The sequence below is a fragment of the Podarcis pityusensis genome (genome assembly GCF_964106645.2).
Source record: "Podarcis pityusensis genome assembly, chromosome: 6".
NCBI classification, from domain to species: Eukaryota; Metazoa; Chordata; class Lepidosauria; order Squamata; family Lacertidae; genus Podarcis; species Podarcis pityusensis.
In genome coordinates, this window is record NC_138030.1 from 37,880,875 (window position 1) to 37,899,836 (window position 18,962).

Genomic DNA, 18,962 nt, shown 5'->3' on the forward strand with positions numbered 1-18,962 from the left:
ACAGAGAGATGTACTTTGTGTATTGACATTGCCTCGGAGGCAGAAAGCAATAGAAAGATGCATATGAACACTACTGAGATTGTACTAGAATATTCCACTCTCTGTATAATTCCTTCTCTTTTCCTGTTTACCATTGTGTGATGCAGAGCATCAGATGTGGCATGTGCTTTTCACATTTACATTTTCCTCTTCAGCCAAGGTCTTCAGGATAGGAGGAATGTTCAAGCAGCTTCTCATCCTGATGCCATACAGGTGATGCCCAGGCCTGATTAACCTCAGATCTGGAGTTACGCAAGGAGCCTTCAGACAATTCTCTGTGCCTCAATTAGGCATAAAGGAGGAATGCATTTTAAATGGCTGTATACATGAGTCTTGGTGGTTATGACCGGATTGAGCTGTGCCCAACACCTGCCTATGTCTGTGCTGCTCATACAGAACCAGGGTGGATGGTCTCGCTTCTCATTGAGATTAAGGAATGAGATAGGAATTAGAAAAAAATCATGTGCCTAAGTGTGACACCAAGGTTTTCAGAAGATTTCATCCCTGGTCCCAATATAGGTGCATATGTTATTAACCACAATCATAAAATCATCTAGACTATTTTAAAAAGCCAGTGCATTTGCTCATCTCTTTCGCAATTGAAGTCTGCAGTGCTATGCACACACTTAGGAGTAAACTTGTCACGAAGTAAGCATGGACAGTCTGCACATATGTTGGAGGTGTAAAAACCAGATGGCTTAAGGAGATCTAAGACTTTTTTTCTCAAGCATGTGGGAATGTCAATATGCACATACAGAAGAAAAATAGCTTTTTAATGGTCAACAGTAATAACAGACCTGTTTAAAATTTCATGAATAAGATAGATACAATCTATGGCCTATGAATTATGCACATGGCTTATAAGATTAGGATATTGGTCCAATTTTGCATTCCGATCTCTGTTCACAATCACTCACATACACATGTTTTTGAGATGGCTCCTGCCATTTGTCACATGAGTTCTCTAGGTGGTTAAACACTCCTTACTTCCCTACATGGTAAGCAAGTTGGGGTTAGTGCAGCAGGGTTTAGTTTTCTTTGAAGGAGTGTGTGCTGGAGTCACATGGCTGGGGATATTGTGAGAAATGGAATATGGCCACTTTCATATACAGTGGCCATGTGTCCAACTTTACAGAGGAGTTATGCTCTGTTGACAATGCCATTTCTTCCATGTCTGATTTAGAGATAAATAACCATTTATTTAAAAGCCAGAGCTAATGAAAGAGCAGATATGGGGCACACATGGGAGTAGGAGGGCAAAAGCCCAATAGCACTGGCGGAAGTCTGGGTGCCTGCTTCAACTGGTGGGACCAGTTAGTTGAATCTGGACCACTGTATTTCATTTTTAATTATAGTAAATATTTCTAAATTCCCATCTATAATACAAATTACCATGTGCAGCTTTTGCGTGTCCTTTTCCATACCCCTTTTTGTTGATGCGTTTCCTCCTATTTTGATTATCTGTATCTGGCCACCTACTTACATATGTCAACACTCCTGCACCGTTTCTGTATGTAGAATGAGCCACACAGCCCATCTCAGGGTCACCCACCCCAACTCCATGGACATACGAGGCTGCAAACACTTAGGGCAGTCATCTGAAACCAGGACATTCAGGTTGAATTGGGAACAGTCGCATACCCACCAAGTGTCCCTATTTTCCAGGGATGTCCCTGATTTACACACGCCGTCCCAGTTTCTGATTTGATCCCAGAATATCCCCCTTTCCTTAGGATGTCCCTATTTTCATTGGAGAAATGTTGAAGGTTATGGAGTTATCAGACCTCCAAGCCATCTGAAGGCAATCCTGTATAGGGAAGTGTTTTTTTAAAAAAATGTTTGATGTTTAATTATGTTTTATATATATGTTGGAAGCTTCCCAGAGTGATGGGACAACCCAATAAGATACGTGGGGTATAAATAGTAAAATAATAATTATGGAATAGGATGTCCCTGTTTTCATCAGAGAAATGTTGGAGGGTATGCTGCTTCAAGTACCCCATGTGATTTTAAATATGATCCAAAACCACAGGGATGGTGTGACGAGTCAGACATGAAAAGATGGTCTAAAGGAATAGGACAGCAATAAGAGAGTACACACATGCTTAACAACAGAAATCACTACTTCTTGGAAGGACTTTTGGCTGATTGTCCTCAATCATAACCAGTTATTTCCATCTGCAGAAGAACTTGTTGTGTACTGCACTGATTGACTGGGAGCTTGTGACACCCCAAACCTACTTCTACTGAGAGACATTTTTTCCAAGTTCAAAAGACGGGATTATTTTTTTAAAAGAACAAAATACTACAAAACAATTGTAAGATGTATAAATACACAAAGTTAAATCCTTGACTGCTGTTTATAAATGCTTATTGGAGCTTTGTGAAGTGGATGGTCAGGAGCTTAGATAGTTGTGGAGTGGGGAATTAGAATGTGTTATATAACCTAAACAATGAAGGATTGCTATAGAATCTGTTTGGAACATTTCTCTAGATTTGAAAATAAGACTTATCAGACAAAATTTTTTTTGAGAGTGTTGGACTCTACAATGTTTGCCCAAGAAAGCACTGTCTAATACAGAGACATGCTGGAGGTTTAAAGCTGAAAAGGCCTAATTGAAAAGGCATTTCCAGTGATATATTCTTTTTGGTCTGAAGTTCTCTTTGATATTTACAGGTGTTAAAGTGCTTTGAATCTATCTTCCTATAGTGTGGGGATTAACAGCAGGACAACAAAAATGGATGTTGTGAGCCCTCGTGTGTGCCAAGAGATTTATACTTCAAGCCTGGAAGGGTAAATAATCACCATTATACAATGGTACATTTGAACGCATGCACACAAACACACATGCCAATTTCATGTTGATACCTGTTTGAACATCTGGAGGTTTTATACCACCTTATACGTATGTTTAATCTTAGGGTGACGTACTGATTGCTGTTGTATTTCTAGTGTGAACTGAGTGTGTGTGTTGTTATCAAGCATGGTATTGTGTCCTTTTAAAAATCTCTGTTTGTTTTCTTCTTTGTTGAATTTGGCACTTAAAAATAAATAGAATAAAATAAAATATTTCATTATGGCAACGTGCTCTATATGGGGTTACCCTTCCGCCTGGTCCAGAGACTCCAGATGCTGCAGATAGACTGCTGATGAGGACAGATTGTCACCAGCACTTAACTTCGGTGCTCCAAATATGGCACTGGCTGCCCTTACACTCCTGGGCCAGAATAATAATAATAATAATAATAATAATAATAATAATAATAATAATTTATTATTTATACCCCACCCTTCCGGCTGGATTTCCCCAGTCATTCTGGGGAAACATCATTGAATTAATTTTCAAGGCCATTAACAACTAGGATCAAGGACATGCCTTCCAAGTGCCCTGGAAAAAGAATGGGACATCCCCTTTTTTCTTGCAAGATCTCAGCAGCCATTTTGGGTGCCGTGTTCTCGTGCTGCACTCTCCCTGAAAAAGCTCTTTTTTCAGAGCTGTGATCTCGCACACTGCCCCAAAATGTGCATTTTTAGGCACTGTGCAAGATCTTCCCACCCCCAAGTACTTTTTTCAGGGCTAGAGCAAGGCAGGGGTGATGCAGTTCACCTAAGAGCGCATCCCAGAAGGTGTGCATCCTGTTTTTGTATCAGAAAAGGTTGGAAGATATGCAAAGATACCTCCTGAAAGACCGCTTGGTCTGTTATATCCCTTGCTTGATTACTGAGGTCTTCGGGAAGTCACTGTTTGTGGTTTCCCCCCGTGGTTTGGAGGCATAGCTTGTATCCACCAGGAGCTGTGCATTCAGTATTGTGAGCCCATTTTTATGCAGCTCCCAACTGACATCAGACAGAGCCCCGCCCTGTAGAACTTATGCAGAAGACTTCTTTATTCTCATAAGCACTTCAGCTGAAATTTGATTGTATAGTTTTAACTGACTTTTATTTCCTTTATATTCTATTCCTTGTACATCACTTAGAGGTTATTGTAGTTAAATGGTGTAAGTAAATAAATAAAACTAAAGCTCTAAGCAATGCACTCCTTTTTGATCTGTAAGAACTTCCACCCCCACCCTTTCTCTGAATGAAGCTGAATTTCTTGGCTAGCTCACAAAGTTCCAGGAGCCCAAAGCAAATGACATTGGGAAAGCTACTCTTAAAACCAGCAATTTCTCTCTCTCCTGGAGTTCTTTCCTAACAGATTGAATAGGCACAAAGCAGCTGTTGCATAATTCATGAAGAGCTATAGCAGGATCCAACAACTGTTGGGAGATAGGAAGCTGCAAGTTTAATGAGGTGGCGACACTTGAAAGACATACATGCGAGCATGGGACAGAGGTTGCAAGTAAGTATTACGAAGAAAAGTTAGCGAGTTGCAAGTGATATATATTGCAGGAGAATGATTTTTAATGCAGTTGTTGTCTCAAGGAGACAACTTCCGGGGCTACCATTTGGAAAAACCAAAGTTAAATGCCACCTCCATTTCTTTAAACATAAAGCTAGCTACATTTGAGTGTCAGTTTGACACTCATTTTCACAAGCATAAAGGTAAAGGTAAAGGGACCCCTGACCATTAGGTCCAGTCGTGGCCGACTCTGGGGTTGCGGCGCTCATCTCACTTTACTGGCCGAGGGAGCCGGCGTACAGCTTCCGGATCATGTGGCCAGCATGACTAAGCTGCTTCTGGCGAACCAGAGCAGCGCACGGAAACGCCGTTTACCTTCCCGCCGGAGCGGTACCTATTTATCTACTTGCACTTTGATGTGCTTTCGAACTGCTAGGTTGGCAGGAGCAGGGACCGAGCAACGGGAGCTCACCCCGTCACGGGGATTTGAACCGCCGACCTTCTGATCGGCAAGTCCTAGGCTCTGTGGTTTAACCCACAGCGCCACCCGCATCCCATTCACAATCCCATTCCCATTCACAAGCATAAATGGTGCCAAAGTTCTATGGGACAGAACCAGGCCCAGTGTGAAATGTCATTGTAATTGGTTATTATATACAAAGCATCTAATTTGTACTAGGTGTTGCATTGTATTTGAATGAGGGGAGCTTCAGATGCAAATTGAGAAGTTTGGCCTAGAGCCTTTCAAATTGTGCTGAATAAAAATAAGGCTCATACCTTACCCCTAACAGTAGCAAGCTTTTCCTGAAAGTTTCCCCCTTCTATCTTCTGCAAACAAAGAAGCAACAAACAAACAAACAAACAAAAACATTGGTAGGGAGAAGGAAGGAACAGATGGTCCTGAGGGCTTCCCACCACACTGAATAGGCCTTTGAGGTCTCTTCTGATGTTGTGTACACACTATTATCTGTAAGGCACGTTTGAAAAACATTATTTCCTTCAAATGGTTCTGGGCAGTGTGTTTTTTATTTTTTTATTTTTCCTTTTGAGTGCTTTATTGATTGAAAACGTTATAACAGAAGTATGCAATAGATATTATAGGCAAAATGAGAAATAAATATAAACAGTTATTCATTATTTAATTAATGCTTGCTTTGTACATCCATTTGTGATTAAATTTGTCAAGACCTCCAATCTTCCCCTTGCATTCCCAATTTAAATTCCTTAAACTTTACTTTCTCCATATTATTTGACTTACTATAAATTTTGTTTTGTACCATTATCCTATTTACACACTGAAGTTCAATCAAGACCTGCCAACAGATTGATCTTTTGAAAATGTTCTTTTACATAAACTCTATAAATATCCCATTCTCTGGAGAATTTTTCATCTGTAGTGTCTCTTAATCTTGCTGATAACCTTGCCAGTTCAGCGTATTCTCTTATTTTATTTTTCCAGTCTGATTTGGATAGGATATCCTCTCCCTTCCAACCTTTTGCTATTAGAATTCTGGCAGCAACTGTAACATACATAAAGACTCTCCTGTACTTTATTGGGATTTCATTTCCCATAATTCCTAGCAGTAAGGCTTCAGGGTTTTTTAGGGAAGGAACATTTGAACATTTTCTTAAGCTCGTTATAAATCATTTCCCAAAATTGTCTTATCTTTTTACAGCTCCACCACATGTGGATCCATGTACCTTCAGCCTCCCGTGGGCAGTGTAGTTTACCCCTCAAAGTGTCCTAATTCCCAGCAACCCTTAACAATCTACAGTGCCCAGAATACTTCAACAGAAGTATGTTCTTTAATGGTATAGTGTGTGCCCATATTTGGAAATGATGGGTAGAGTGCCATTTCCAGCCAGGGATCATGGGATCTGGACTTTTCAAACCTCTCTTCAGTGAGCTGCCCTTTTCTCTTTTTCCAGGCTAAGGTTTTTTGTTTTTGTTTTGGCTTGGGCAAAACAGGGAGAACTTGCAGGAAAGGGAGGTGCACTAACCTAAGCATTCCTGTTGAAGTTGCTTGCAGGGCACTCACCCGTTAGGAGCATAGCCAGGATTTATTGGGGGGAGCAGGACTGAGTTATCTGTGATGCAATTGGTCAGTTAGTTAAGTATTTTTATTTATTTACTTGATTTAGGGTGGGAAGCTGCCCCCTGCACCCCCCTGACTATTCCCATGGTGAAGCGGATGCTTCAAGTAGCAGATTTTGGGTTCCATTAAAAAGAAGGTTGCCGTCATTTGTTATTGGGATTATACTGAATAGTCTTGAGCATGCCCTGTTCACAAATGAACCAAAGTTTTAGCTATTATGAATTGTAATCATGAATAGGCATGACATATTCCTCCATGGACTATGTTAGCCATGTCTTATCCATGTCACTAAACCAAGACAGATGATTCAGCCCAATTTACTGTGAATGACAGTTTCAGCTCAGGAGACACCTGTTACCCAGTTACCATGGTGACAGAACTCTATCTCTTCATTCTAGGTTTGGAGGTGAAAATCTCTGAAGTCTCTCCACCTCAACATTTCCCCCCAAAAATACTTTCTTTACTCATTATGCAAAGAGACACACAATGAACAGCACTGCAAACAAGTAGGCTCTATATCCTAGACAGATATTGTCAAATCCTATACGTGCCTATCTGAGAGTAATTCTCACTGAACTTAATAGGACTCCATTTTGAGCAGATATGCATAGGATTACACTCTAAGTAACTCTAGATGAAAAATAAGTGAATAACAAAACAGAGTTATATCTGCAACTGCTTAGTTAAATATGTCAGCTTCTGCCTTACTCAGCAACACAGCTGGGATTTCAGATGGAAACTGAGAGCCAAGATGACAATATTGAGAACACTCAGGATGGAATAATTTTAAGGAATGTAGTATGTGCAAAATACTTGCTTCATTTTCTAAGAAAAATAACATTTTATATGAGTGCTAAGCAGGGCTTAAGAAAAGAGGGGCCGGAACGCAACAAAAAAGTGATTTCCAGCTGAAAAAAAGCCCTGGTGCTAGGTTCTTGAGAGTCTATAAATTCAGAAGTTCTCTTTTTTCTAATATCTTCTTCTTCTAGCATCACTGGATAGTTGCTCTACAAGGACTATCCAGATCAGAGAGGTTGTGGCCATCAGAATTAAGATGTTTTGAAATAGGTTGCTTAATTATTTTAATTAAGATTGCTGTTTTGCATTTTATAAACCATGTATGAAGATTAGTACAGTGGTACCTCGGGTTAAGAACTTAATTCGTTCTGGAGGTCCGTTCTTGGCACCAGCACAGGTCAGCCAAGGGTGAACACCTGGGTAGGCGAAAAGCTGGGAACAGACTATGTTCACCACCCAGATGCTCCCCTGGACTCAGGCATGGGCACAACCCCCTCTCGGGGGTTGACCAAACCAGTTGAGTCCCTGGATTCCTTTAACGGAATACCCTTCACATAGGGATGGCAAGACTGCTCTCACATCCCTATCACCTGAACCAGTGCCAATCCGCAACCTTACAAGTTGTGATGATTTGCTACACGGCAGGCGAAACCCAAATGGCAACAGCCAATCAGCCAAGTGGGGAAATTCCTGCCGTACCCCTGTCCCAACGACACAATGGTGTAGCAAGGTCAACTGCACAAAGCCCTAAAAGTAGGGAGATGTGAGTGGGTGTTCTGAATGCCCGAGCCAAAAGAGGAAGCTCTGGGTCACGTGCATGGGTATATATAGGTCCCTCAATCAGTTTAGACTGCGCCCCATTGGCCAGATTGAACCCAACATCGAGGGACCTACCAATTGAGTGTTGTGGCTAACCAGTTCAACCCACCCACAACACAGTGTGCCAGTCTCCAGGTCTCACCGCAACACATGCCCTCTTTTAGGGAGGACACGATCTAGCACCAACATGGTGACAAAGCAGAAGGAGAACTTCATTGTGACTGAGAGGTCAAGCTTGTAATAAAAGGGAATGATTTTACTCAGAAAATGAAAAGCTTTTTTGTTCTTTCCATCCCCAAATCAAATTTAAAGATGCCTTGATCAAAAGCTCCTGGACCTATTTATTTGCAATTTGTCAGATTTATTATCCAGGGACAGCTATCTCATGCATACAATTTTCAGACCAATCGCTCACAGAACATTACATGATACAAAATAATTCCCTTTTTTCAACCACAAAAAAGCTATACTAGAGCCTTTGTTGGGAAATCACTGCAGCTATCTTGCTGAAATTTGGCAAGATTCATGTCCCCGGAGTTGCTCTACCTGTAAAGTCCATTCATTTCTGTCCCAAAGTAAAAAGTTATAAATGTGTTGCTTTTTAATTTTCTTCTTTAAAAAAATCAATTTTTAAAGGTGCCCAGTCCCCAAAGCCCATAGATCCATTTGCCTGCAGATTGTCTAGCTTTATCCACTCTAGAAGGCTTGGTATGCCTGCAAATTTCATCCACTTCTGTGAAAAGCAAAACTGTTATCCTGAATAAATGAATTGATTATATTTTTATGAACTGTGGAGTTTTATTCATACTTCCTTACTTTTGACCTTTCCAATCTACCCTGTTTTATTAAATGAAAAGGTATATATGTTTTATAATAAAAAGGATGAAAATAAGGAAGAACTATCACTGTTCTGATTTTGTTCAAGTGTGCTCTGTAAAAGTCATCCTAACAAGGTAGGGCCTTTATCATATTGGGGAAAACTGGGGCACTTTTGCTTTGATGTAGGCCTCTCAAATTCAGAATAAAAAGGCTTTTCACCCACTAGGACTTTCACCCTTTGACAAAGGTTTAGTTGACAACGGACCCAGAAGACTATTGAGTTAACCCTTCTGTCCTAAATCAGTATACCTACTGCCAAAAGAATTAACAATAGATGCTCCAAGTAGATATATGTAAAAGCTCGTAAGTGAAAGATTACTTGGGTGTATGCAAACTCTATAAACTATGAATGAGAAAGCAAAGAATTTGGTGAGCACTCTGAAAAACCTTTATGATGAAAGGGCAAACCCAAGACTTGGCATAAAGTGCTATGGTCCGTGGGGTCAGTAAAGGACCCCATTTGAGAGCCCATTGAACCACACACCCAGAATCAAGGGGTATGGAGGTCTGGGGAGTTGGGAGGGCCTCCCTCAACCAAGTGGTGGATGGCCAGGTCCAAGTGGGGATATCTACAACCAATATACAGGGCAAACTAGGGTCTCCATAACATACAGGTGAAGAAGATGCAGCAAGGCTACCCCTGATTTACCTCTGCACACATAGTTATTCTGGTTCTTATCGTAGTTGTATGCTTCTTACAGTTAAAGAGTCATGGCCATTGGTTACCCCATATTTGCATCTTGCCTTTTTATTGCAGGCTGTGTGAGAAACCCAACAGTTTCAAAGTCTAGGAGAAAGAAAATGAACACATGTTTCCAGACTCTTAACCATCTATTAATTTCTGCCTTCTGAGGAAGCTTTGACCCTCCCAATGTTGCTGGATCCCAACTCCCATCAGTCCCAGTCAGCATGGTCAATGGTCAGGGGTGATGGGACTTGTAGCCCAAAACTTCCCTGTCCTTGGCCTACAGAATCATTTCAACTGAATTTGCCCCTTTCTTCTTTGTGCAATTTAGATTGCTTTCTCCTATCTCCAATGTATGGTGCTGTGCATGTGTGGTTCATGTCACATTCAGAAGGTTTATCACTGGGCAGCTAAATGTCAGTGACTCTTTATCCCTCAAGCTGTAGTCAACAAAGGGGAAGCAGTGGGTTGTTTCCAGTGATCTTTCAGCTTTGCCATCAATAAAACTGTCCCACAGTTTCCCTGTTTATTTATTTTTTAATTACATATCAGAGTTTCTAATTAATTTACCAGGACCCAAGATTGTTATCCCCTGTTCAGGACACGAGCGATAAGGAAAAGTATTCTAGATGCTTGTGCTGATAAAAGTTCATCCTCTATGTTGGTGATTAATAAGTCTTTCAACTAGGATGTACTAGCCAATAAAGCCATTTCAGAGAGGTTATCAGGACAGTACACATTTTCATCTTAGTTGGACAGATTGAATGAAGCACATGCATAACCTTTAAATGCAGCTCATGTGTAAGCTTATGTAGACAGAAGGCAAACAAACGCTTCCCAGCAGAAGAAAATTAGGGCTTTCTGCATTAAATCAATCCTGAATCTCTATGCAAAGAGTAGAAATGTAAAAATCTTATGCACTGGTTAATAAAATCAGCAATGCTTTCCTGGTGTCTCTGTTGTATTCCAGGTCTGCAAAGCTGGCAGAACTGAAATTCAGAAACTGTCATACGGCTGGATCCTATCCACCCCAGTTGTGTCATAAATGTGAGTTCTTGGCCTCAGTTCCTAGAACCTTCACTTCAGGAAGCACAAGACAGATATAAAAGAAAATGTTACACAGATAAAGCATTGTATGTGACAGCAATAAATTATAGAAGGGATAAAATGAAACTGAGGGGTAACAAATTAAAAAATTAGTTTTCCAAGTGAGTGTGTATTTGTCTAGCAGGCACTGGACCTGTTACAGATGTAACAGGCTCTACTCTGCCCAAGATCTTACTTGCCCAGGTTTAGATATGCTGTAGCCTGAATTAAAGTATACTGAGGTTTATCTTCCAAATACAAATAGCAGTGCAGTTGCCCATAATCAGTGGAGGTCATGTACTTTTTAATGTGCACCCTAGAAATGGCACTCCCATTAATCAGTCATTTATCTTGCACTTTCCCCCATTACTTTCCTAACTGCAAAATGTTCTTTAAAAAAAATAATAAAGAAGTGGATTGGTGGTGATGGAGAATGTCAATTCAATTCATTTTAATTGCACAAACCTAAATGCTTGCTGTGCAGTTCATGTTTCCTCCCTATGCACTTTCTGTAGGTTCTGTTGAGCCTAGTAAGGTGGGGCAATAAAGGATGAGTGGAACCAAAGGAATGTGGTGACTTGGCAGTAGATGCAGCTTGAGAATCGCTTTGGTACCTACCGTCATTGCTCCTTCAGCCAGCACGAGAACCTAAGCTCAGGCTAAGCCCACTGTATTTACCAACACCAGCCACAGGAGCAACAGCACACAAATATATTTCTGTGCTAAGTAGTGCTCCTTCCAGCTGACCAGGTTCTGCCCCACTCAGACATCGATATTTTTGAAAGAGAAAGATGGTATCTAAAGGAGGGCCACAGCACACTATGTTTCAGCACTGGAGGTGATTTCTCTTTGGCCTCTGATCTTTAGATACGTTGAAATAATATTTACTCTTTAAGCCTTTATACATTCTGTTAACCGAGGAGATGCATATTAATTTTTGCTTCTTTACATACATTTCTTTGCAAAAAAGAAAAACCTTTTTTAGTTTTTACCTAAGTGTAATATTCTGCCCCTTTTCATTATTCCTCATGGGTAACAAGGCATATTTTGAAATCATTGCTTAAGAACACCCTCAAAGGACAACCCAACACTTAACACACAAACATCCAATTTAGTGGGTATTACAAGTCATATATTCATATATGTTTCATATATATTCATTTTCTTGGAAATAATTCCTATCAGCGTTTTGAGCTTCCTTCTAAATGACTGGGGTTAAAATTCCCACTCCTCTGCGAAATATGTGAAGATGGCTTATAAGGCTCTCCTCTTCACAATGTCCATGGTAACTTTCATTATATTGCAGGTTAATTATGAAGTGCTGAATATTTCACTAACATTCCACCCCCACTTGAATGTGGTGAAGATTTGAACTTTTATCCTGTGTGTGAAAAGATCTAGCTTGGCGTTAGAAATCTCCTTGAACCATGCAGTCCCTCCAGTAAAGCTTACTGCACAACATGGAAGGAAAGCATACAGAGCAGAATATTGGTTATTTTGTGGAACAGAAACAGGAGATGAGAAAATAAGTGAATTTGCTGAATGAAACAGAGCAAATTGAGGGAAGGGCTGGCCTTTCCTGTGCCCTTGCTGTATTTCTTTCCTGGATTAATAAAGCATCTTGGTCCCCAGGGCTGTCTGCAACATTACATTCATTTTAAAGGGATACAAACACTCACACGGAGAGAAAAGCTTCGTCTTGACTTATTGAGTAAATTCACTAAGGAAAGCCACTGAGGGAGAATAACTTCCTCAGCATGGAATGTCATTTCCTGGCACTTTAATAGAGTAGAGGTAAATGTGCATGTGCGGTGCGGAAAGAAAAGAGCCATTTAAAAAATTTAACTGGTTTGTGCAGAAAGACTAGCTATCTGTAAAAAGCATCTGGTAGAATACAATGGAGAACAGCATCTTCTGACAACTCAGCTCTAAATCTATTGGTATGGAAATGTGTGTTTAGGCGATTAAAGGGGATGAGACACGCCATAAAAAAAGTTACAATTTAGAAAGGGAGCAGTATTTGTATTTGCATTGCATCTGGCAAAGTTGATAGATGTATTTCAGATTGATGTCAGTGGAGTTCAGGGAAAAGTTTAGCTCTTCTGCCTAGAGATCAATAAAAATGGGGTGGAGGTGTGTGTTAACCTGGATTCTCATTAATAAATAATAACAGCTCAAGTAAAAATATAAATATAAAAAGCAAATCTATAGTAGTTTGCATTGAGAAATCTAATTGCCTGGAGCAAATTGCTTATGAATGCACTATTAGTATGTGATAAAAGCAAGCTTGGGGAAATTGAGGTGGGAATCTTTGAAAGGCTCAGAGAACAGGTAATAGGATAAAAGTCCTTTTTTACCTTCAAGACATGGAATCAAAATTGGTCTGTTCTAGTTGTGATGGGAAGCTGCTCACATGTGATGCTAATGTCTTGGTGTGCCTAATATAATGCACTTCTGAATTCTTGTTTGGAAACAATTGAAATAGGGTTGCTGTTTTTATTTTAATTATTATTATTATTATTATTATTATTTGTGTGTGTGTGTGTAATTTGAAATGTTGTTACTGGCATTACAATCCCTGTCCAGTATTTTAAAACATTCAGACTACTGGAAACATGTTATCCCTTTGCTGAGAGAACTGCTCTGGTTTGCTAATGTGCCAGAAGTACTGGTTTTCATGCTATACATAAGCTTGTTCTATATCCTATAGAAGTATGGTTATAAATAAAAGGCTTTTTCAAACATAGCACTTTGCAACCCTATCTGTGTTTATTTCGAGGTAAATACCACTAATTTCAATGGGACTTACTCCCTAGTAGGTGTGCAGACTGAGAGCAAACCTTCCCTCACATTATTACTGTGCGTGTCTGAACTTTGCTAATTCAGGGCAGAACACTAAACAGAGACATTTTTTAAATGCCATGTACCTTCTAACCAATGTAGATTTTAACATTTAAGATGCCAATGTATGAAATGCAAAAACTAATTTAAGGCCCATATGTGAAAACAGCTTTAGATCTTAGAGATATTGCCAACTACTGAAGTGTTGGTAGGACAATTCGTGTTTAGAACATTTCATATCCACACACTATAATGGAGCTAGAGTGGGCCAACATTATTTTCTCTGGAACTTTCTGAGCATTTTTAAAAATCTCATGAACTTCTAGAGAATTTCAGCCTGTTGGATAATTCCACTGAAAATATTCAGGTACATGGAAAGCTTAGAAGTGGTAAATGTTGGTTTGTTCCTGACATAGTAGCAGAATTTAATACTCAGAAAATCTGAATGACAAGGCCATTCTTTCTTGAACAGGAGTAGAGAGTTGTGCTGCCAAACCAAACACCAGAGAACAAGAGAATTAAACAGCTAGGAAGGAAGGTATGGGGGAAATTTGGCCTGCCTTTGTGCTGCAGTTAGAAGGCACCAGCCTTGAGGCACATCTGCCAGCACTAAGAGACTATTTACTTTAAAGTATGATATAGCAGCAAAGCCATCATGAACAAAAGGAGGCAAGGATTACTCTTCCAGGCAGAGCCTATTCAGAATCTTCTTTTCTCCCACGCTATAATTTAACTTCTTTTTTGCCCAATCTCATTACCTCATTCTCTGACTTCTGCAGGCGTTGTACATGTTATTCCCAACAGTTGCTTTGACCTTGTGTTCTCATGCTAGAGCTTCACTGCAGTTTCGTAACTATATCTATTTGTTTGCTTGCTTCCTTTCAGATGTGTTGTCTTTATTTCTCTTAAAACGATAGGACTGTAGGGACTTAAACTTGCTGGTAGTCCGTACTGGGAGGTGAGCTGGGTTTCTTGGATAGATATCTATGAGCAAACTGTCTGAACCCACTCCAGATAAATATTTCTATTTAAAGAGTTCTGGAAATCAGACCAAGAAAATTTATAGGATGAACCCTCTGTGGATCAGACACAGAGGCAAACACATCATTTACACACGCCAGTGTGAATCTGAATTCTGTACAACATGATTTCTTAAATGCAAGTCATAGCAAAGGCTCCTGACATTGGTAGCCTTAATTAGTATGATCTGCTAGAAGAACTCCTGCCAGTCTCCCCTAATCATTTTTCAAAAAGTGTGTGCACACATGGGAGCGTGTTTGCTTTTCATTTCTCTGCTATTTCGTAGACATCAACTCTCTTCAAAGCAATTTCTAACCTGCTGACACTGGTTAGACCGAAACAGAACAGAGAAGATCAATACAAATTAAAAGCAAATTAAAAAATGTGCAGAGGGCTGAAACATGTTGTTGAAAATCCATTAGCCTCTGGTTTATGGTTTTGTGACCCATGGTTGTTTGCCATGGGATAGAAGTGATCACAACATCTATTAACTTAGTTGGTATGTTTGGAAAGTCTTGTCCCATTGCAGGGTGTGTGTGGAATCTGTTCCCTCCTTTGGCTTTGGTGTCACCCACACTGCAATATGGCTTCTGCTCTAATCCTTTGCTGCTGTTTCATGCACAGCAGCCACACTAAAGATACCTCATGGCAGCTTGCCAGTGGGGGGAAATGAGACATGGCTTTCCAGTTTGTGTGTGGTGGGGGGAGGTCCTACTCAAACTCGCCACAGCAACTGTCTAATGAGTCAAGAGAGAGCAGACTGGATGCCAGCCAGAACTGAAGAGGCTGAGAGGGAGGGTGGAGGTGACTTTTAGGTCTTGGCTGGTTTCCACACCATGCATCAGCACCACATGTGTCTGCACATCACATCTGCCATTGCTTCCTGATTTCCAACCCCACCCACAAATAAGCTCCCACCAACTACAATCCAAAGCAAGATGGAGGAACTACATCCTCCAGTTTCAGGTTTGTCGGTAAACCCTAGCAAATGGATTCTATGATATGTAGGGTGTATGAGGTGTTAGGGGAGGAACAGTATCTCGGGGGAGGAACATGTTGTGCTCCTTCTGGGAAGTTCATCCACCATTGGTCCCTACCCTGCACTCAGCATGTGACAGTGGCAAGAAATAAAACCCAACAAACTTTAGGAGAAACAGAAGTCTGACCTTCCTGTGGTAAAACTGTGTTTTCTTGGAGAGAAAAAATCCTGATTTGGAGTCTGCTGGCTTTGTTGCCCTTGCCATTACATCTGAATTGTTTCATATTATTATCTGCTCGAGTAGAATTGTGTGTATTAAAACATGTTTGTGATCTGATTATCCCCTTGCTTGTTGATCGTTTTATGGCTTTTCTGTATTGTTTATTAATTGAATTGTCAGATACTATTTCATATTGTTTGATTTTTGCTATTGTGCTTGTTTTTGTATAACGGTAGTAGCTTTAGGCTTCCCTTTGGATGGAAAAGTGTAATGAAACAATGAAAGAATGATGAATCCTTTATCTTCAATCCTAACAGCAACCTCATTTCTCTGAGGGTGGATCCCAAGCACCATCCATGCACATGAGGTCAGTATTAGCAGGCTTGGGGGAATTCTAAGATTTACAGAAATGCAAAAGAAAGCAAATCCACCTTAAAGTGAGGAGGAGAAAACCCCAAATAGCCCCCTAAGGAATGAGCATACACAGGCCGTGTTCAAGTGTTAGTCTCAACACAGAATATTTAAAAGCAGGGGAAATGGCAGGGATATGTATATAAGCCTCATTTCCTGGGGTCCTATGTATGTTGCCCCTGTGTGGGGAAAGTGTACAGGGAGAGTTACTGACATTCATTCGAATAGAAGGCGAGCCACCCCCTATGAGGAAGCCCATTCAACAGGTTTGGGGAATGAGTTGGCAAGACCAGCATGCCTGAGCATGGCTTCAGTGACCAACCACAGACTGCTGGCTTATTATTGGCTAGGGGAGGGAAGCAAAACCAGCATATATCCTGGACAAGGGCGTGCCTCACTGGCTAGGACCCTCTACAGAAGCACTCTAAGGTGCAACACTTTGTTGCATGTCCCATTTGTCTAATGAAGGTAGATTAGATTAGATTAATATTTTGACCAGGGCTGTTGCTTGCAGATGACGTGACTGAAAAAAACTATAGGAATGGTTGATAGAATATATGGCCTTGCAGAACAGGACAGAAACAGACCGAAGCCAGGTGGACAGGCATCACGGATGTATGCGGGTCAGAAAGATATAATGGAAAGAAATAAGTCATACTGGGCACAGTAGTCTGCGTTCTACTCTTATCAGTTATTCAGAACAGTCTCTCCTGCTGATTGATGAGAGAGAATAGGGTGTACTTATCTGAAAGGAATCATTCCGCACAATATGTGGCTACCCACTGAGCAAACTGATGGTGAAATCAGAGCTCTGTCTCTTCCTGGTCAAACACCTTTTCTAATATTCTTGCTATTGAACATGTGCCGTTTTTTGATGCCTGAAATAAATCCAACATGCAAAAACGACCTCAGAATTTGCTGAGCCTGAGTTCAGGGATTTGCATGTGAATTCCACAAATATGTATGCCTTGTCAAAAATAACTTGCTGACCTCCCCTCACCCATGAGTAGTCTGATGGAAGATGTTGTGGGTGGAAGGGAATTATGAACAAACTGTCTTACAGCAACATCCCTTCGTTGTCTGTTATGGTGATTTTCTACCAAATGCTGGCCTGTGCATCATAGTGGTCCAAGGCAACAATGTGGGCAAGACTAAAGAACAGCAAACAAGCACATCATGGCAGCTAACCCAGCTTGCTACCTGTTATTCTAATAGTGATGCTGCTACACCTTTTCATTTTTCATTTAGTCACCTTTTAGCCATGTAGCTCTCCATCATTTTTTAAAAAAAACATGTATTAACAACTTGACAGAGCCACACTGCTGCGCCACCTAATTAAAAAATCTCCACAGAGCGCTAGGATTTTTTTCTCTCTCCCCTTACATTTTTGAGATGCATGTGACATTCTGAATGCAACTTTCAACTCAAACTCATGCTGTTGCCATAGAAATTGAAGCAAGAGCGTCTCTGGGTTGTTCATTCATGCCCTCGGGGATTTAAAATGCTCTGAGACCTTGTTGCTTGATGTTTGCCAAGCTCCCTGCCATTTACTTTGGGGGAGTAACCTGCCAGGTTCAAGCCACACACTGAGCAAGAGGCAACTTTGCAGATCCAGAAAGAGGGTTATCTAAACACAGCAGGTATGACACTAAACAAAACTCAGAAATAGATAAAGGCAAGGACACAAACACCATAGACCAATTTTAAAATAGCAGAGATAAAAAGAACATTGGATGGTGATGATTTCATTAGATCAGAAATATCTATATCAGGGTCCATTTATGTTGTTGTTGTTGCTTCATATAAAGTTCATTTGCCTGGCAATTTGTGGCTGTTTTTACTCTGCATGTCTTCTTCTCCTTGACCACCCACTATGCTAGTTTCCCAACTGGTAGGTTGCTGTTGCTTACCGGGAGGGAGAAGGCAAGGAGATGTGAAGGTCAGTGCAGTGCAAACACATTGGCAGGTGTACCATATTAGCTCCAATGGTGAGTTTGCACCTCACCAACCTCCTTGCTGCCTTGCCCCACCTCCTCTCGCTAAGCAACAGCAAATCACCTGCCAGGATGCTTGTGTGGTGGCTCTGCCCCACCCAGCAAGCCCTTCTGGTAAGCTTGAGTACTTTCATAAATTGCCCATCCCTGCCTTACTGCCTTCCCACTTAATGACACATGTCTGCATGACCAAGCACAAGGAAAGCAAGTATTAATTCTGCTTCTGAAATATTCTGCCAGGTATCAGATAAGGCAAAGTGAAAACCACATGTGGCCAGACTGAAAAGTTAGAGACTGAAACTTCATCGAACTAGATGGAAATGGCATAAGAGTTGGTTGTAGAATTTATTATGTAAACCAAGAAATACTCTTAAATGCATCCCACACAAACTTCAACTGTTCAAATGGTTACAAGGTAAAGGTAAGGTAAAGGTACCCCTGCCCATACGGGCTAGTCTTGCCAGACTCTAGGGTTGTGCGCTCATCTCACTCTATAGGCCGGGAGCCAGCGCTGTCCGCAGACAGTTCCGGGTCACGTGGCCAGCGTGACAAAGCCGCATCTGGCGAGCCAGCGCAGCACACGGAACGCCGTTTACCTTCCCGCTGGTAAGCGGTCCCTATTTATCTACTTGCACCCGGGGGTGCTTTCAAACTGCTAGGTTGGCAGGCGCTGGGACCGAATGACGGGAGCGCACCCCGCTGCGGGGATTCGAACTGCCGACCATGCGATCGGCAAGTCCTAGGCACTGAGG